This window comes from Tachypleus tridentatus, chromosome 3 (assembly GCF_004210375.1).
Source record: "Tachypleus tridentatus isolate NWPU-2018 chromosome 3, ASM421037v1, whole genome shotgun sequence".
Lineage (NCBI taxonomy): Eukaryota > Metazoa > Arthropoda > Merostomata > Xiphosura > Limulidae > Tachypleus > Tachypleus tridentatus.
In genome coordinates, this window is record NC_134827.1 from 86,527,619 (window position 1) to 86,550,076 (window position 22,458).

The 22,458-nt window shown below is 32.4% G+C and overlaps 1 protein-coding gene across 4 annotated transcripts in view; it reads right to left on the reverse strand.

Moving 5' to 3' along the window:
- The window catches only part of LOC143247403 (protein kinase C and casein kinase substrate in neurons protein 1-like), a 77,885-nt gene extending 66,527 nt beyond the window's left edge, over positions 1-11,358 (reverse strand). The window contains exon 1 of one of the 4 annotated variants that reach the window (XM_076495440.1): positions 11,180-11,358. The gene's annotated coding sequence lies outside the window, so the exon portion shown is untranslated. The remainder of the gene's footprint in view (positions 1-11,179) is intronic. The other 3 variants (XM_076495437.1, XM_076495436.1, XM_076495439.1) reach the window with 3 other exon arrangements.
- Positions 11,359-22,458: the final 11,100 nt, after the last annotated feature.

Here is a 22,458-nt window from a genome sequence, read left to right on the forward strand (position 1 = left end):
TAGGGAATTATTCAAGAATTATGTAACAAAGTCAAGAAAGACTTGAAGGCCATAGAAGTAAGCTCACTGAAGTCACTGAAAAAAATTAAACATTTTTAATATATCCCATTCTACAATATTCAACCTAAATATAACAATTATTCCAAAATGATGCCTGAAATTACATCTAAAAAGATATTTCTTACAACACTTCAAATGAACAATATTATCCTGAACCTTATGGAAATTTTTAATCCCTAACACAGCTATAGTTTGCAAGGTACTTGAGGTATGAATGTTTTGTTTGTTGTTTTCTATTTGTAGTTAAACATTTCATTTATAGAAACCAGCAAGTTATTCATTATCTACACTTAATCAGTGACTCAGTACACAGATCTCTTGACTTTTGATGTACTAATATATTGTAGTACAAAGTATCTTGTATATTGCTTTAAGTATACATTCATAAGAGATTTATGTTACATTTGATACTAAAAGAAAGTTATTTAAATAACATCCCACAGCTTGTAATTTTTAGAAAGAAAATCTACTAATAACATCTTATTCTAAATATGTGTTTTTTTATATACCAAAAACAAAATTAGTTTTTGTTTTACGTAATAAATTCAAGTTTCACTAAATTTTAAACTTCTACCTTATCCAGATATGAATTATTTTTGTACAAAATATGAAAAAGATACCCATTAAAAGAAATTTTTTGATGCCTTAAACTAACTGCTCAAGGTTTAAAACTTCTATATTTCCCATCTTTAAAATATTTGTATGTTTTGGTTTTAAAAAATTTAAACAGATTTGAAAGGAAATGTGGAAAAGCAATCTTTATGCAAAGTTTACTTGATACTGAGCAGTCATACGATTTACTTGTGGATTTAAGTTTTGTTTACAGTTAATTTTTTCTTATAAAATTAAACATTTCCTTCCAGGAACAATAAATGACCTCCAAGTTGTAACTCATGAAAGACGGAATAAAAGAAATAATTTATAACCTAAAACAGACATCACAAATGACAATTAAAACTTAATATTTTCTGTTAAACTTATACCCGTTATAACCATAAAAACTGGTTAGAAACGCATTTTCTTTTTGGTTTAATATAATCTAGCTGCATTTATCATTCATTCTGTGTACCTTATCAGCTACACAGTAATGCTTGAGAAGCAATGTTACTAACTGATCTCACATTCCTCATTTATTTAGACATTCATGCATGCAACAGAGGAGATAAATACATGTATTATCAATTTTAAAACACCAACACATGCTTAAATATTGTATTCAGATATCTATCCATGTATTTCAAAATTCTTAGAAAAACTACATAGTACAGAAACTAAACCTCACCATAAGTAGTTGAACTATAGATATGTATATCAGATTATTAAGTAGGTTCAACTACAAGAGCTACCAGGAGTGTGGTTTTTACTACACTTACTACTGTTGTGATCCACTCATGTGTTTAAAAGTTTAGAGTATGCTGTTTTGTTGTTTCCCTTTGTTTAATTCTCCTTTTAAATAAACATGTTATGAATACGTTTTGTTATCTCAGGACAACTTAAATATTAGTTGATTTTAATGAATCTTAGATGAGCAAAGTAAGGAAGATACCAGGATGCAATAAGCACTATTGAAACATTCATGAAACTCTGCTTACTTTTAAATATCACAAGTTTTCAACTCACCTATGACAACTTCAAATGGAGGAAAGAATTACACCTGTACATATGAATGGTAACTTGTGTAAACATGAGATTGCAGTTCAAGAACAGAGTATCAAAGTAACCCACAACATAAAACAATATATACAGCACAGTAATAGATTCAACAATACAAAAAACAGTATGTTCTAGCTATGAAAGAGTACATGCAGAAAAACATACAAGTTCAAAGACAAAAGGAATATGTGAAGAATGAATGTACCTTAAAAAAAATCTGGCAAGAAATTTATATAAAACTGATAATTACAAGCCTCTTGCTTTAACTGGTTCTATCAGTCATTTTTCCTGAAAATTGATATACAAGTTTGAGCCTTAGTTCTAGGCAAAAAGTCTATTAGCACTGGATATAGCAGATACAGTTTGATTGACAAACAACATTCTTTTCTTGCTTGCATTCATGAGTTCTTACAATTACTAATAAAAATAGTTTATTTCTGAAATGTTCTGTAATAAGTTTGCAAGATATAACTAACAGATTTTCAAACAGACTTGCTATAGCTCTCAAACATTCCAAATATACAATGCATGGTGTTTATAGAATACAACTTTCAGGAAGCCTTCACTGTGGTGTGTACTACTTTAACTATCTCTATCAATTCATGCATGAGCGACTACCTTTACATGGTCCATTTAACATGATACAAGGACAACAACACTACTATGGACAATACACAAATTTACAAAACAGGATGTTAAGCATTGTAGTGTTAGATATTGCTAAGAAGATATTAACTTTTTTAAATTTAATGAAACTTTTTGTTGTGTGTAGATACATACTGACAAGTCACCTATACATGTATAGGTCAATTAAGATGAATTGGTTTTATACAATAACTGAAACACCGATATTAATGTTAGTAGTAGAGATAAAGCTGAAATAATACAAGTATCCTCTCAAGTTTAGTACAAAGATTACGTGTACTGATAATGTATCATATAGCAATATAAAATGTTTTTACACAAGGTGCAACATCAAGATTTATAATAAAGAACAAAAAAACAATTTTACACACTGCAATTTTCTGTAGACTGAAATTATTGATAAATACAGACATTATGACATTTAAAATTTTAGCTGTATTAAAAAAGTGTGAAATTCTAATTATATCTTTATAAGTACAATTCATCCTAAAAACAGATGGTTGTTTAAATGGATGCTTTGCATAACCAAAACAGTTAATCCATACAAATTATGAGCTTGCCCAGTGTCATGGCTAGAAACCATGTCTTACTAATAGCTGCACCTCATGCCTTAAAAGACAGCCTCCTATAATGTATTCTATTAATTAATAGGTAAACTCTTCCTTGAACTGAATGTACCAAGAGACTGGTAAGTAGGGAACTCGTTGATCAGACATCAAAAATCAGAGATTCCAAAAAAAACTTTTTTCCAGCCTATTCTGGCTGAAAGCACTAAAACCCAAGCGACGTACCAATACAGTAGTCCTGCTGTACATTACAAAGAAAGCTACGAATAAGCTGTCATAGTTATCAGCGATTCTTTTAGAAGCTATGGTATCATATTCTTAGGCATATTTGATTCAAACAGAAAAATACTTGAATATAAAGTGAGCTTGGACACATACCATCAAGGTATGTAATAACAAGACCTTAAGTAAATCAAACAAAAATTTGATAAGCAAATGGTCAGCACATATATGCAATATCTACCACTTTTCACAGCTTCCATTTCGTAAAACTAGTGTTCTTCAATCTCCTTTTGCTATTCATAACACAGAACCAAGACTTTTTGTTAGTTTTATGTAAACTGCTCCATTTGTTTTCAAAACACTAAATGGGAATTTAAAACATAATTTACAAAATATTACATTCACCGTCAGCATGTCTACAGCATTAAAGAAAAATTCTGTGTCTCCAGTATTCATACAAAAAACCAATTTTTCAATGCCTTTTAGTTGCAAATTAAAAACTCGTACTCCTTGTTTTGAAAATTATTTGCAGATATGAACTTGTCTTGCAATATTTATGAGATTGTATAAAAAAAAACAATAAATGTTTCTTAAAATAAATACCATAAATTGCATAGCTGAAAATATTTATTGCATAACCATTTTACTATAATAAAATCTCAATTCAGTCTCTACTTCTATTCTGTGTATTTTAAGGCAATTTGCAAGAAGCAGCTTAACTCACGTATATGGCACGTCATTATATGTACCATTTTAAGCTATATTTTCATTATGTTGAATTTAAATGTTTGCTAAAATGTGCACAATATTAAAGTAACTCCATAAAATTAATCCCAATACACCTAGAAAGTTCACAGGAACATCAAGAATGTGGTAACTTCAACTAATGTCTAGACTGATATAGTAGTTTTAAACGAGTAATGGCTAGTGAAAGAGCAGTTAGTTCAATGACTGAGAATTTACTAAAGTATTCATAGTGTGAAATATAATATGAAATATTGAGTAAGAGTTAGTGGTTCAGTTCACTAAATCAGTAAGTTAGCCAGTATATGTCATCAATCAAAGAAATTAACTGTTAGGGTACTAGGCCTACAATAATTTGAGCATATTGAAAAGGTATGTGAACCTAATTATAACTTCTGTCAAAGTAAGTGTAGCTTGTAGCAAATGTTACTGAAGAAATAAATAAATTCACCATTATTACATAAACTGGACTTCACTTTATTTTTCACAGATAATTCAAACTAACCTGTTCAAAAAGAGAGAACATTACAATACCACATGGAAAATATTAGAGCTTTAATTATATTGAGAGGAATTTAAAATTTACCACTGTTTTCTATAAAAAAAAAATATGCATATTTTTGTAAAATTGCAATACCCCTTGATTACAATCTTCAAAATTTTTTATTGTCCAACTGAATATTTCTCTTAAAGTTTGTAAACATGTTTTAAGAATTCTATTCCACTTAATTTTTAAGAACACTTTAAAAACTAAAGTATCTAAACTAATTGGAATCTAAAGAAAAGAACAGGAACTGAAAAGTGTGTTTAGTATTACATTGTCAAGTGCCACAATGTCTGGCTAGAAGTGTGGATTTCGAAAAGCATTTTTTTTTTTTTTTTAACATGTTCTTACAATAACACATGCATACTTTGTGTAATTGATATGGAGAACTCAATTTATCATTCCAAATAAATTACATATGCTGATCTATGTACATGTATGCTTTAAAACTTGTACATGCATTTTGAGATACAAGGCACAAAGATTAGAAGTTACACTAAATATAATGTATTTACATAAATAGCACATTAATAATCATCTTTTCCTAAAAGATATACACTAAATATAATGTATTTACATAAATAGCACATTAATAATCATCTTTTCCTAAAAGATATACACTAAATATAATGTATTTACATAAATAGCACATTAATAATCATCTTTTCCTAAAAGATATACACTAAATATAATGTATTTATATAAATAGCACATTAATAATCATCTTTTCCTATTATAAAGCCTAAATTATTTTATAATTTCAACAATTAAAAAAAAAAAGAGAAAGAAAATTAACATACAAGCTTTTGCCAAATTCATACATGCAGTTTAAATTACTTTATTTAAACTAGCTTTTGACATGCTTCAGGAATTACTAACAGGTATAAATCAATAACAATGTACAATTGTAGTTAAGTTTAAAGAAACAACACTTTTGTGACACGAGTTCATACTCAAGAATTTCAATTCTAGCTTAACAGTACACAATAAAATAGGAGACTCCTAAAAACTTAAGTGACTATGAATTTATATGAAAAAGAAATCATTAAGAATATAAAAACACATTTTAGTGACTGTGCAAGTTAAAAGCCGATCTGTAAAAAAACCCTTTAATGAAGATATTAAGAGTAAGAAACTTCAACTATAGAATTAAATAAAGCAAGAGGGAGTTATACATCAAAATCTGAAAAAAAAAGTACTGTTAATTTATTTGATATTTTCCAGATTTACCTTTAACCAATTTTTGCTACAGTTGATGTTACAACAGATAAAATAGCAGAATAAAACAAAGTTATAAAAACTTTTGACATTGAATAAAAAAATTAGAGATTTTACACATACAGTATGAAAATTGTAACACATAAAACAGGGAAAGAAAGAAATCAAGAAATTCATCTTGCACTCAGACAAGACAACCCAAGTCAAACTGACACAGTAACTAAATTCCCAGACAAAAAAAACTTAAACATTCTGATTTTTTATGTGCAACATAATTTTCATATTTATTAGAAGACTACCAAATTCTCTGGACACACAAAGTGAATTCAAAATTATAGTAAACATTAATTTTCCAATGTTGGATTGGATCAATGGCCTGATTTTTGCACACAAGAGTTAATCAGTCTAGAGTAGAAAAAAACAAAACAATTCAGCTAATATCAAAAAACAACCAATGTAATAATAAAAAAATTATGATGACATTTGCAGTTAAATACAATATTTGAAACAAACCGAACTCTTTCATTAACATACTAAGTTTTAATAAATTTACTTAGATAGGTGAATTTCATTGCTAAAATACTCAATCTCTTCTTAAAGTCTTTGCTATAGCTTCCACTATGTCTTCTTTTTACCTTCACTCTCAATTTAACTAAAGTTTATCCCATCATTTTTGCAAAGCTTATTTATTTGTTTGAATTTCGTGCAAAGCTATACAAGATGTATTTGTACTAGCCATCCCTAATTTAGCAGTGTCAGGACTAGCAGGAAAGCAGCTAGTCATCACCACCCACTGTCAACTCTTGCACTACTCTTACCAATTAATAGCGGGATTGACCTTCACATCATAACACCCCCACAGCTGAAATGGCAAGCATGCTTTTGTGACAGGGATTCAAACAAGTAACTCTCAGAATGAAAGTATATCACCCCAACCACCTGGCCATGCTTAGTCCCACAAAGAACTATTAACCAATACATCACACAAATTTAGTCAAACTCCATATTATATTTAACCAATACAAAACTGCATTTTATCTAATTCATTTAAAAATATATACATCCTACAATTTGCACTTACCGCAAGCTTACAAATTCTTTGCCTTTTATTCCTAATCAATTTGAACAAGAAATTTACTCCTCTAGCAAGAGATATACAAAGAAAGCAAAGACATGCAATTTAGAATCAAAATTGTTAAACCTAATTATCTGCCTGAAATTAAAGACAAAAAGCAAAATTAACAACAAAAAATATTCTTTATCTAACAAATTTCCTAACAACTAACAAACTTTTACATAATATAATACTACATCTAGAAAGTTCATAAATTATTTTGTAGCACACATTTTATTTTTTAATCCATACATCAAATACTAGTCAGTCCACAGACATTAGTCAATCAATAATGTACCATTATCATGAGAGTGACCAATTGAAGAGAATAACATTAACAACTTTAAACTGGATTTCTCGTTTTTGTCCTCAAAAGGTTATTAGTAGAGATATTAGCATTTCTATTATTTCAAATGATAAAAAGTCAATAATAAATGCATATATTTGCTTAACAGTCAAAATAACTTGTTCCTTGTTGTCCACATGCATGATAATGTATCAAGTAGAAATAAAAAAACATGCAGAGAAGGAAAACAAGGTAAAGTTACCAAAAATAATTATTTGTATCTGTTTATTAATACTTTGAGATACTTATCAGACTACAAGTTTTATTGTAGAATTTGATTTTGAAACAAGTCTTTAGATGCTGGTTGTCACATTTGATGTAATTTGTAGAAAATGTATATGTGTAATTTGATAAATGTCAAGATTTCATACAATGAATAACAAAAAGATGTATACTGGTATTAGTAATAATAACTTCTGGCATTTTACACTAAATAACAAATTAATGCAATGTGTTTTTTTATTATTATTTTTTTAAAATAGAAAACTGAAAATTTTGGCATAGTTTTTTTAACAGCAGTTATGCTGTAGATTAAGTTTATTTTTATTTCCTGTATGAAAATCTGAGTACCAAATATTCTTGTATTAACAATTATTTTTGACATCCTTATTCAAATATACACTGAAATTAAATTTAATAAAAGCTAACATTGGAAGGAGCTAAAAATTTGCAGCTTTTGAACAAAAAAGTGTCATCAAGTTGAGGTGACTGGCACAATGCATCAGCCTTACTGAATTGTAAATCCCATTCTCATGTGGATAACCAAAGAAATTAAGCTTTCAATTCCAGGAGTTTCAAACCAAAGTTGCATGACAAGGACATCAATCACTTTTTTTTTTTTTTTTTGATATTAGTCTCATTTGCATCAGAACAACAAATTAAATGAAATAAAATAGTTTTTTTAAAATTCAATGTTTTCTCCCTGCCCTTGTCTAAGATACTGGTGGGACAGATAATATGTTTAACTATCTTTATTCTTACAACTTTACCTTTATTCTTCAAGTTCCTGTTTCTAAAATAGTACTATATGCTCATGGAAACTTATAGTTAGCCCTCATTTAGAGTGCAGATAGCCCTCACGAAGCTTTGCATGAAATTCAAACCAAACCAAACTTTGCTTGAGAAAGAAGTTTACAAGTTAAAGGTTCAGTAGAGACAAAGGGTTATTACAGGAGCATAGGCTGAAAGCTGAACACGCTTTTGTTCAAAAGAAGAAAAGCTTGGGGATGTAGGGTGCACAATTATGGATCTTAAGATTGTGAGAGGTTTAGAATCCATAAATATAAAAAAGAAATATTTACAGGTAGTGTGCTAAGAGGGTACATATTTAAGGTATGGAAATAGATAAGGTTCCAGTTAAAATTGCATTACTTTTTTAGTAAGGTGATCTTAGAAAAAAAAAAAGTTTCTTTTCAGTTGTGAAAGAAGCTACAACAACGAAGAAATTTTCAAAAGACAGCTAGATATATATTATGGAGATTATGATTGGCTATATGAAAACATCCTTCCACAGCAACTTTGAGCACAAGAGAGTAGGAATGAAAACAACCTTTATGCACCAGACGATCCCAATGTTATACTTTCAAAGTGAAATTAAATATATGGTAAGTGCTAGGAAAAAGGATAAAAATTATTAGTAGTACAATAATGAAAGTGTTAAAAGTGTATGAAAAGGAGTTTAATAGATCTGAAGGTTTCAGTTTTGATATTTTGTTTAATATATTACTTCTGTTGAACATATGGACAGTAGTGATTTATTTATAGAACATTCAAACTTGCTTCTGATATTATGGTTGTAAGCCAGACAAGGGTTGAAGTTTAAATAATCTGGAAAAGGCAAGCAAATGGGGTGACTCAGGTGAACAATGTGTTAAAACTGCAAAGTTATGAACAAAGAGAATGAAATATACTGAAAAAACACTTATTAGCAGAAATTCTAAAGTTTAACACCATACAAGAAAATTTAAAAAAAAAGTTCCATTAATATTATCCTTCACACAAAAAGTACACAAAATATCAAATATAGCTAAGTGTAATATTTCACATCTGAGATACTGAGGAATATAAAAGATGAGAACAGATTTGGTTCAGGTGTTAAAAGATAAGAAATTTTAACACAATTCCTGGAAAATAACTTACAAACAACATAGTGCCATTCATCCTTCAGCACTATCCTTGTACACTCTCAGAAAAGTAGGAAGTTAAAAACACTTCCTTTAATTTTCAGGAAGTCATTAACCTTATAAGGTCTTAACCTTCACTACCGTCAAAAGCATCTCATTCCACATGTCACTAAAGAAGGGGTTTCATTATATATTGAGCATGTGATCCAAATTCTGACAACCTCAAATGCATTATCTTGCACTAACTATAATTAAGTCATTTGCCAAATCCTTGTCAAACTTATCAGTTAATGCAAGTAATTCTGCAATACCCAAACATCCTCAATGCTGCTAGAAATATGCAAAAGTTTAATCATAAATGAATTTTCTAATTATGCTCTATCAATCTAAATAACAAAAATGCAAAACCCAAACACTAAGTTTCAAGGCACTCTACAAGTAACAGTAATCTAATTCAACTTTACTCCATTAATAATAACCTTTGCTTTCTCCCATCGAAATTCTACAATCTAACATGTTATTGATGTGAACATGAACTACTATAACCCAATAACACACATTGGTCAAAGCGTACATTGAATTGTAGTTCCCTTGAACATAGACTTCGAGATTAGACAATTTTCAAAATACTTAATTTATTACCTTACTATTTAAACTACTATTTTCTTAACCTCTACCAATGTAAATTTGATTTTCTTAGTTGATATCTTCTGTAGTACTACATCCAGTTTTTTTACAAATCCAAGACTTTTTTCTTCTTCCAAATAACAAGTAACATATTTTGGAAAAACATAATGGAGTATTAAGGGAAGAATTCTCTTTGATGAATTAATACAGACTTTCTTTTCCAATACCACATTTCACTATTTCACAAATTCCTGAAGAAAACCTTGTATAGCAATGGTGCTTTTAGAAGTTAGATAAACAAGGACCAGTGGCAGACATGTATGCTCAGTTATATATAGCCTGTAAATTTTACTAAAGTCCATAAACCCATGAGTATAAAATGCAAATAATAATACAGTTTGTTTTCCCTCATTATTTAAGAGCCCAATTCCAATTTTAACCCTTTAATTACTTTAAAAATATTTCAATCTGTCAGAATGGAGTGAAATGGTTAGGCAAAACTTGAATAGTTTGTGGCAGTTTTTTTTGTTTTTTTTTACACGAGATATCCAAATACATTCTTGTCCCATCACAAAACAACGTTCTATTGGATTTATATATTCGAACAGTTTGCTTAAAACTGTAGATAGCATTGATATTTTACAATTTTTAAACTTTTGTTAGGTGGGTTTTGGATACCAGACCTGTATCAAATTTTAATTTAATGTATTTGTAGTGTTGGTATAAAAAGAATTGTTCTACTGTAACCATGCTCATTGCTGTGTTTACATTATTATTGCATATAAATTATAATGAAAAAACAATATGTAACATACAAAAGTTCAAATTTGAAAGATCTCGTACTATAACTGTTGCAGTTTCTACCATACTTGATATCATGTTATTCAATAGGCTGTTCACCCTAAAGACAATCAAATAAGGATTTATATGTTCAAAAACTAAAACCAAATCTAGTGAATTCTCATGAACAGCACCTAGGTTTAAGAATTTTATATATATATATAAAATGCGTAAAAAAAAACTTAAAATATTAGTTAAATTATATTTGATAATTGGAACCATATCATTTAAATATGTTTGTGAATGTGATTATACAAAAATATCAATTCAATTCGATCCAAATAAAACGCTGTTCAAAAACATGGAAGGACCCCACGTACATTACTATTGCCTAAAGTAACATTCGCTATTGCAGAGCGTTACCTCAGGCTCAATGCCGGTGAAAACGAGTCAGTAGTGCACCACTGACTAGTGCGGTTACAAACATAAGTTATAACTCAAACTCGAACACAAAATACAACTACATCACTACCTTACCTAATATAATGGCTAATAAAACCAAACAGACTTTCCAAAAACTTGCATCCACTACTCCAATATTTACACTCTTGTCAACTTAACACTGGGCGTACTCCCAAACAAGCCGTAACATTAAATATATAAACCACACAACCGTGGCATCACGAACCCAAGGTTATGAAATGATTCCCATTTTCTCCACTAGAGCAAAACTACAGCACATCACAAAACGAGAATAAAAAAAAAACTAAAGAGAAAATCACTTCAAAATAAATGTAATTTAAACCGGCCCCACACTAGCCAGTAGGGGACATTTTTGCTGAAAAAACAAACCTATCCAATCCAGTTTTTCTTAATTTAAAGTGAAATTTTGTGGACATTTTTATTGGCTAAAAAGAAGGCATTTTCTACTTCATTTTAGCGTTGGTGCTGCGAAAAGTGATTTGAAATGGCAAAATGACTAAAATCTGTCAGCATGCCACGAGCTTAAGGCCCATGCACAAGAAGCATGAACTTTTCTAAATAACACGAAGGATATTCATAGACTGTTTAGAACCGCGTTGGTAGATATTTGTGCAGCAAGCTTAGTACAATATTATGCTTGTGCTGGTTTCAAAATATTCGTATTAGTATTCAACATATTGTAGTGTTAAGACACTCCTTGGCTCCTGAGGGATGTGTTAAAAAGAAAAATATAATATCAGGGAAAAACGAAAAACTAAAGATTAACTATCACAAAATGTCTAACGAATTTCTTGTAATTAAACTAACTACCCGTCAAAATATAATGGGTAAATTTTATATTAATACAAAGCCACTGTATTAATTTAAAAAATGAATACACAAAGCCTTGATATAACAGTAAAAGAACACTGACACTCGTTCTATTCCATCCAGCAACTTTATAATAACTATCACAGCAGATGTTTGTTTATTTGAAGTTAAACACAAAGCTACAAAATGGGGTATCTGTACTCTGCTCATCACGGTATCGAAACTCGGTTTCTAGCGTTGTAAGTTACTGAAGCAGATGAGCTATACCGTTACCTTATATACCAGCAAAAAGTCTATGTTTACTATAAATTTATGTACTACTGACTAGAATACTTCGTCATGTAAATAGTAAGTAGCATTGTACTTCCTCGGACTCGTGTAATAAAGTAACAATCAATTACACCAAGAACTCATTTGAGTCTCTTAGACTGTTCTGTCACTAAACTAAAAATCTCAAAGTTAGCCATTATTAGTTATTATTCGAATATTTATTACACCATTCCTTAAATTCCATTACATTTACAGCGACCCAATCCAAAAGTTAACTTTTCATTCAGAGAAATAGGTCTGTTTTAGCTGGAGATTACTCCTGAGCTGCCAAAATTTATACTTATATCAACCTAGTCTTACCATTTCCATCATCAAGTAAGAAAATACTCCACAATCCTAAACATTCCAATTAATTTCCCTCTAACTCTTCTTTTTCAAAAGAAAATAATATCAGAGATTTTCTTTACAGATAAGGCACAGGATAAGTAGATAGATTATTCAACTCCTAATCTGTGCAAGAGAGTTTTCTCAGGTTACTCCCGTTTCCCCCCACAGCAAATTCTTGGCATATGATTTATAGATCACCGTCACTCTGAAAGAGGGTTGTTTAAGCGTATGTTTCTCTTATTTTTTTATTTCACTGATATAAAAATATTTGGTATTACTCATTCCGTTTTCGATTAGAGATAAGAATATATGTATGTGTGCTCAAATGCCTAGATATTTGGTAGACTCTTTGGATACCGACCACCCATTTCCTTGTATCTTTAAACCATCGCCTCGTTTTGTCACATCTTTGCCTCGGACGCACATTTATGAAACAGGAACTGTAAAAGAAAAACATCTAAACTCATGGTAACAAAACAATTCAAATCTTCATGACAAGCTGATACTGAATCTCACGCGTAGAGTGAGAAGTACGAAAACATATTCCAACACACCAGCTGGGACAAGTCCTTTTTAGCACTTCCTTCTTTAAACTCAATACCTGCCGTGGTTTTTGATTTGGGTTAACTCTTCTTTTTTCAAAAGAAAATAATTTCAGAGATTCAAACGTGCAAATGAAAATTTTCTCCATTCGTTCACCATCTTCTCAACCATTTCTACTAGATAAATACAAAATTGGTCATTTAAAAAGCAGGGATTGTATAAAGTAAGGAAACAAAGTTTGGGGTACTTCAGACATTATTTACGCAAACTACAAACCTTATTCTGGCTCCATGCTGTTACCTAGAGTTACATTTGGTGTTTTCCCTTTTTTAATGAGATGTCCGAATGATGTGAATAAAAATGTACTTTGGGAAATTTGATCCTGTTTGAGTAAGTATACGGTAGTTTATTACGTTAAAACATGTTTTTTACGCTTGATTGTTTTACCGATCGTAAACCAGTACTTTTTAACTTCTTGTTCTAAGGCTTCAACCATAGAACCTACATGTCTAGAATCACATATAGGACATTTGCTTTGATAACTTGTTTGGTACATTTCGCGCAAAACTATTCAAGGGATATCTTCACTACTCATCCAATTTAGTATTGATAGACTAGAGGGAAAGCTACTAATCAATACCATTATTTACTTACTCTTGGGCTTCTCTTGACTAGTAAAAAGTGGGATTGATGATTATATTATAAAACTCCCATGGCTCAAATAACAGAATTTTGCGTAACTCAAATGTTGATGGAGGAATTCATTGGTATTAAGGACACAGCTGCAGCTGATATAGGACGCAGAAACATGTGAAGTCTGTAGATGTATTATTTGAAAGATAATCGTTTTAACATTCTGTCCCTAAAGGTATGTTTAGAAAAGAATATGGTTGTAACTGTTATTTTATTGGAAATTTAAGCAGAGTAGACACAGTAACTTTGAAAACTTTAATAGACTGCATGTGTCTGTTGATTAAAGAAGTTGAATGTTATGGTTTCCATACTTTGGCAGGACTACTAATCCTACACCCAGGCAAAACAGTTTTAGTGTCATCTGGGTCAACTAGACTCTGGTGTAATATTCAGAGCTGAATGGAGAGAACTGACTTTAAGAATGCTACAGCATAGCAGCCGAAATGCCGTCCCCTTTTCATTAAAATTCTCAAACTTGCTACAACTGTTATAACTGGACAGTTACAATCTTCTTTAGAACCTACAAATCTTGTTTATCATTTATCGGACCTCACATTTTCTGTCAATAGTTTTCTATTTCAGATTTAATTCTTGACTCTTTTGATTATTTTGTTCTCCGATGAGTCAGGGGTGTTTATCTAGTTCCAGCAACCCAGACCCTTTATATTCAACATTGTATTATCAAGGATAGATAAAAAAGAACTAGTGCACTGAGAATTTAATTTTTTTTTAGGGGGCGAGATATAGCTTATATGGCTAGTCTGACGAGATGTAGTAGAATATATGAATGAAAATATTTTACTAGCTGAAACATTTGACATGTAGGACTATGCTGTATTAGAAGCAGACTATCCCTTAGGTCTCCTGGTGTTGGATAACCTCCATCAATTGTGGAATAGACAGTTGTCAATAAAACCGCTATGAATGTTCTAGCATCAGCAGCTGAGAAGCTAGCAGGAGAAGTATCAATGGCAGATTTACCTTGTGGATATCCCAAAGGTTAAGGATGCCCTAATCCCCAATCTGGTAAAAAAGTCAATGCAATATTTTAAATATCAATATTCATTAAGCATAGTTTTATTTGATGCATAACTACTTTGAAAGAGCACAGTCAAATGTATGAACACCCTTAGTAGAACCATTACTTCTTGGAGTAGGGGGAAATATGACCATAGCTGTAATCGTCTTGAGTGTCAACTATCCACTAAGATGACACTTCAGAGTTGAGGGCATATCAGTTTGTATTCACTGAGACTCTACTGATCACCACCAATGGATTGACACAGTAAAGACATAGCACAGTGAATATCGAGATACCACCAGCAGCTCTGGCACCAACATCTTTAGTATAAATAAAACCTAAGGTGAATGAGGAAGATTTCCACCTCCATAGCAGTCGAGCTACCAATACTCAAGAGGCTCTACAAGCTACCAAAATGGCAGTGAAGTACCAGTCTTCTAATCTATTACTATCACAGTATAACTAACCGTACAGCAAATCTCAATTCTGAAGCATTATTAAGATATGGATAAGAAGTGGAAAGAATCTTGGTCTTTTATAACCAAGAAAGGGACAGTGAAACAATAGCATTAAATGAGCATCTCACCCTCCTGACTGGGTTCCCCCAGTGGCTCAGCGGTATGTCTGCGGACTTACAAGGCTAAAAACCAGGTTTCGATACCCATGGTGGGCAGAGCATAGAGAGCCCATTGTGTAGCTTTGTGCTTAATTCAAAACAACAACCCTCCTGACTGGAGAAGGAAATTTGCCACCCATGTGCAGATCTAGAACAGATAAGGAAAGTTTTGGCCTATTATATATATATTTCATTAGCCAGTCATCATACTGTTTTGAAAGAGCTGCTGTTGCGTTTTAGATGAGAGAAGTTGGACTTCCTGCTTCTCACTAGTTAAATATACAACTATGTGTAAATAATATACACATTTGGGAATATGGGTATTGCTTGTGGGATGACTGGTATTGTACATTTTCAGTGTTGTGTACGTATGTATAAATATATATATTGTAATACTGTATTTCATTTCACATTTTTTATTTTATGATATACTGTTGATAATTTTTCTTCTTCTCTGTGTTTAGTGTATAATAGCTATAGTAAAGGGTTATTGTACGTTTATTCCAATTCATTTAATTAATAAACCTTTATAAATATGTATATTATTTATTTAAGGTTCATTTTCGATTTATAATTGTGTTAATGTTTTTGTTGTTTTTATTATATTATCAGTGAAGAATTTATTTTATATTTTAATTATACAAAAGGTTATACTTGCAATGACCGTACGCTTTTTCTCTTTCTGAAGAGTTACTTTGCTATGCATGATTTTATTGGTGATGATATAGTTTTATAATAATTGTTAAAAGGGTATTTCACAGTATTTTGCCAATTCTTATCCTCATAAGGTATTCCAATGGAAACATTGTATATTATTTATAACTGCTGCAGGATCTGTATTTTGACATATTATGTATCAAAATGTAACCAGCTTTTTTCATTAACGTAAATCTTTGGTTGGATTATACGTTACTGTTGAAGGTTTTTGTGTTGAATTTCTTTGTTAAAAAGCTAGACTGTCTCAGTTACATGTAAATGGTTAGATGGGCAAGAGCAAATCACCATCTTCCTTGATAAGTTCACGAGTATAATTGTTATTGGTTCTAAGGTACAAATTAATTGTTAATTTGAGGGTAAGTCCGAATTATAGGAGGAAAAAAAGTGTTGTATATAAGTGTTCCATACTTTTTGTACCTTTTTAATAAATATGTAAACTATCTTGTAAAAAATTATATTAAAACACATTTATTCTTCTTCCTCCAAACTGTACGAAAGGTTATGAACTTAGTTACAAGTTCTAGATGAAATGGATGTGAAAGCATTTGAGATACCTTAATTTTACTCTTACAGACTTTTGCAAATGACCATAATCGAAGGTAGATAATGTGTTGAGCTAATCTTAATGCGTTGTTGGAGCATTAATTGAGTGAAATAAAGATGCTGAAAACTGGCTCCCTCATTTCTGTTAACCAATTTATGTCTATTAATCTATTTAACATTGATTAAGCCTTACAGCATGTACGACGTGTAATTATTAAAATGTGTATATATATTTGGATTTACAACACATAACGTTATTTTCTCTCAATATTTCCAATTTCAAAATATTTCATTAATCTGACGGTTAGAATTACTTTTGGTATTAATCAGTAAATATGGCTAGTCAGATGACGGCAATTGACATAACAATCTAGAAATGCTAAAAATCAAACTTAAGGTTAATTGAATTTGATCTTAAGAAAATTTAATTTTCTTCAAGAACCATTTTAGTATTTCTAATGTAGCCTTAACAAACTGATCCTATAAGAATATGAGGTACAAAGAAGAATTAGTAAAAGCCATGAAGCCGTTTTCTTTCTCAATAATGTTTGTAAAATATTTTGTACATCGTTGTCATGTATTTGTGGTGAAGTTAAGCTTGCCCAGACTCAACATTACAAATCTTATGTATCCATTGTAATTGTTTTGTAATAACTTGCCTGTTAGCCCCAAATTTACCTTAAAAGGAAAACTTACGATCAGCCGCAAATCAGTAAAATGTTTGATGATAATATCACAAACCGTATATGTGGTAGCCTAAGTTGTTAATAATTGTTCTTCTAGCAATGGATTGTGGGTTAAACAAATTGGTAGAATACTCTCTGAGCATGTGAGAAGTTCTGGGGTCAATCCTACTACAACAAATGATTAACATAGTGGAGTGTAAATCTGTGTTTCATTTTTGTGCTTGATTTAAACAATAAAGCACTTAACACTTCGGGTGCATTATAATAGGAATAATCAAAACCCAATATTCAATAGCGTAGCCCAAGTTATTGGTGACGGGTGTTTACTAGTTACACTCCTTCTAATCTGACATTTCAAAATCAGGGGAAAGACGAAAATAATGATCATGTGCAAGATGAAAAATCTTCCTGTGAAGAGAGATTATTAGTCACAAGATGGGACAAGAAGTCGTTAGTGGAAAACAGCCACTAACGGGAGCTGTATCATCAGCAGAAAAGACAGGGAATTCCCACTGAGCGCGATTGGTGAGATAGCAGGAAACTATGAGGAGACACACACCTCTACCCTGAGAGTTGAGATCAAGGTTTCATTAATGAATAAGTTTACGAATGCAAACTGCATCGCCAACTCCCAATGCAGAACATGCCCACAAATGATAAGGAAAAGGGTTGGTGTAGAATAGACTAGTTCTAAGAAGAGAAGTGAGTTATACAGGCAACAATATGTTTTAGGACTATCCGGGGTTCAGCAGAAACCACGGAAGTGGTCTCTTAGCCATTATCATTTGGTTACCCCACGATTGAGAGCTGACAATTATTTGTGCGGGGTTTCCAGATTTTGATGAATCGGCTGTACGTCTATTGCAGCAGACAACTGCATCAAGGCCATGCATACTCATGGTAGAAGGTAAAATTCATGAATTGTGACACCCAATAGCGGAGGCTCCATAACAGCACACCATAGGGGTGCATCTTGTCTTAAAGAGGATATACTCTTCATCCGAGATGAAAGGGAAAAAAAGGTAAATGAGCCAGAAGTGTCATAAGGTTGGGTAGAATGTGATTATGACCAAACAAGCACCTGTATTCAAATGATGGCAAGCCGATATGTGTGATGTGGCTAGGGTGTGATTAAACTTTACCGTGTGTGGTCATTTCAACTCTACAGACTGTGATGGGTAATCAGTACTACACTGACAGTTACCACTACCCTATTTCTCACTGTATTGCACTAAGTGCAGATTGAGTGTTCTCCATAATCCATCACACAGTTGCTACAAGTTTGTAAGTAACAAGGGTTTCCCGTAGTCCACTTAAGGAAGATTGGAAGAGAAATTACATTAGAAAGACATAGAGAAGTACCTGGATCCCAATCAGACTACCAACCTGAATGGTGTTTTACTTAAGGCAAAGCAACGGTGGATTGCGGGGAAGCACGAGCCAAAGCTTTGGGCAGTGACTTCCCTAGTGCCAGCTTTTTCTTTGATAATTCTTGGAATTGATACGGTCTGAATAGGAGAACTGCGTAATTTTGTATATCATGAGGATATTGTGGTTTTGTAGAACACTTCACCTCACAGTGGGTACTGGTAGAGCAAAGCCAGCTTGTTGAACACCTTCCATTATCCCAGTTTGATGCATATTTTGGGTAATAAGCATACCTTGCAGGTAACATTAACCATCTGTAAGAATCCTCTTCAATGGTAAGGAAAAGGAAGAGGACACTTACTTATCCATTGCAAATATGATGGGTTGCTTGAAGTATGGTAACCAGGAAGTCAAAATCTGTGGGAAACAAAACAATCAGATGGTGAAGAGGAGCAATAAATGTGTAGAAAGTTATCAACATGCACCCCTGGATGAGATAATCTGAAATCTGGTAAAATTGGAAACAAGAGAATAACAAAGGCGACAAATTGAATGCAAAGAAATACGAAATAGCCTGTGAGTATCTACATCTATGGAGGAATATATGAACTGTAGGAATTGATGGACCCATCCAGTAAAGACAGAAAGAGGTTTCTGGAGGAAGAAAGGTCCCAGGTTAGGTAAAGACTATGGCTGGGAACCAAAAAGATGTCTGTGATAAGTAACAATTATAAGCCCAAACAGGAACAATCAAAGATGTGAGAGACAGAAGGGAGATAGAAAAGAAAAAAATATTATCCTCCCGAGTGACAGAAGACCGAGTAAGGAAAAACCAATCCTGTATAAACATTTGAATGATGGAAACCACACGCAAGGAGGAAATAAAACAGGAGATGAAGATTGTACAAAGAGAGAAGTCAATGACTCTCCTATGCCATGTGTGAAAGCATGCAAAACAATATTAAAATATCCATTCAGGCGAGAAGGTTAGTGAAAAAGAAGAGAGTGGGGTGGACAGTTTAAGAAATATTCTACATTGCCAGGAAGTGCAAAATGTAGTGCATAATACTGCACAATAACCAGAAATGGTGAAAAATGACAAACCATGATCAGACAACAAATTAAAAAGGGCAGAAAGGTAACCAGGAGGAAGTAGTGGATGGATCAATGAAGAAAGATCACTCCTTTCGACAAAGTAGGACAATAAGAATATGACAAGAAGGCTATGCAATAGGAAAGTCCAGCCCAATAAGCAAGAGATCAGGCAAATTTCACACATGAAGATGGAGGGACAACATCCCTTGACTTAAAAATGGGGGTTTGTGAGATCAAAGCAAGATTGAGGAGACAATGAGTATATGAAAAGGATCTGGATTCCAACTGAAGAAGCAGAGTCAGGCTGAGTTAGCCAGGACTCAATAAGGAGTATCACATATCAAGTTGAGAACCTGAGAGAGGCGTCAAAGAAGAGAATAAGCAAACAAAAAAATGAGACCAGATCTGGTTAAGAGTTTCAACAGCCAGGACCAAAGGATGAGAAACATGGACAAGGAGAAAGGAAAACTGGAGTCGAGAAGGATGGCAAACGCATCTCCAAAAGCAAACCAAATAAAAGATCCAGGGATGGAGACACCACTCCATGAATAGAATGAAGTTCAGCACAGAAAAGTGTTCTACCACAAAATACACAAACCCTGCTACAAGACAAGCAACAGGACTAACCCAACGTGAACGAGCCCAGAAGGGTAAGTCCAATGCCTGAAAGAAAGGGGCCTTAGAATGGGTGTCCCCTTGATGATTGATATGAGAAATGGGCGTGGAAATGTTGGAATGGATAATGACCAACTCATCCACCAGATGGGGAAAGAAATGGGAACATTCGTGATAAACAATAAGCTCACGCACATTGATGTGGAGTGAATTCTAACCCTGTTTTCAATCACCAGAAGTCATGTTAATGTCCAGAAGTGCACCATAATCTGAGAGGAAAGCATCAGTGAGAAAGTTTGGGAGAAAGTAAGGAAATGCTTGAAGTAGTACAGTCGAGCCACTGTAAAAATTCCACAAGGAGAGAAAAGACCTACAACTGAGGACAAAGGAATTCAGGAAAAAATTCCTTAGATCCATAAGGTCTACTGAAGAATATACATTTGTGTGCACCCAAAGGAATGGTGGATTTTAGTGAAGGCAGAGTCCTCTAATTCTGGTGACCTGATACTTCCAAGCTCACTTGCAGAGAGAGAGAAAGAATGAGCTCAGCTTAGATTGAAGACGAAAAAAAATGCTCAGATGTACAAAATATTGAGTGGGCAGGAGGAAGGACTTGGATATTTTAACAATAAATCTCAACCAAATAACTTTCTGCAAAAGAAGGGCCATGTGAGAAGTAAAAAAATGACGACAGCAGCCATTATAGTACCCCTGAGTAACCCACTTGGTTCATGCTCTGCTTCCAATTAAACCTGGGGCTCTGTAAAGAACGTGGTCAGACAGTACTGGTATCCAGTGAACAGGCATGGCCAACCAGGCACTTCTATGATGGCTGTTCCACAGAAAATATAGCCAGCATTCTGCTTTGTCAGCCTACCAAACAATTTCAGAAAAAGTAAATATATGTAACTGTTGAGGATAATTATTTTATCTCTGCAAGTGGCTTTGGTTCATGTAACCTAATGATGAATTGTAAATATGTGAAAAATTAACCCTGAGTGAAGTTAGGTCTTGCTACAGGAGTACAAAGGCAGGTTAGTAGACATACAAAGATAATTATACATTCTTATCCTTCTGATATTTTAATTTACTTTGAACTTTATTTATAATTGTAATGCCACATCCAGCTATAAAATGACCGACAAAGGTAACTATATCAAGCTTGCAAGAATCCCTAGATATTTTAGAAAACCAAACCATTAACTATCACATGAGATCAACTAGCTGAATACATCTTCTATTTTGGAATGGATGTCATAATAAAAGCTACAACAAAGCAGACCAACCCCTGAGGTAGACAAAAATGAAGGAAGAAGCTTGGACAAAAATATCCATATACAGAAAGCCCATTGAGGAGATAAAATCAAACAGTGACACTATCCACTGCAAATTGAGTCGACCACATCCACATTAAGGAAGTAAAACTATTATGATCTAACATATTCAGAACTAGCTACCTCTGACCACCACTCCTTTTGTCATGCTCCAGTGAAAGACAAGAACACAAACAGATCAGGTGGACATCTTGATATTAACCATAAAATCAAGATAGTAAAATAGAAGCAGTTGACTAAAATTTGTCATAGAACAAGAGGATATCAAACAGACAATAGAAAAACTGTCCATGAAATTTGAGGAAGATCAAAAATCTTGAGTGAGAAATTTCTAACAAAAATTTATGTCTGTTTTATGAACTTCAGTATTTGATAGAATTAAAATATTTCAAAAGTTAATCATTTTAATTTAGATTAAGAGTTGTAACTTTGCTTTTAATCAGTTACATGTGTAATTATTTTGTAACTGTTGTGTATTTAAACAAATTCCTTACTTGGTTGTTATCTATGCCTGTTGATGATAAGACAAATTTTATTTTTTTAACATACTAACTTTTACATCAGGGTGTTTCAAAAGTCACTTTCACTGTTCAAACAACTGCATTCATAAAATCAATAGGTACAGTGTTGTATAA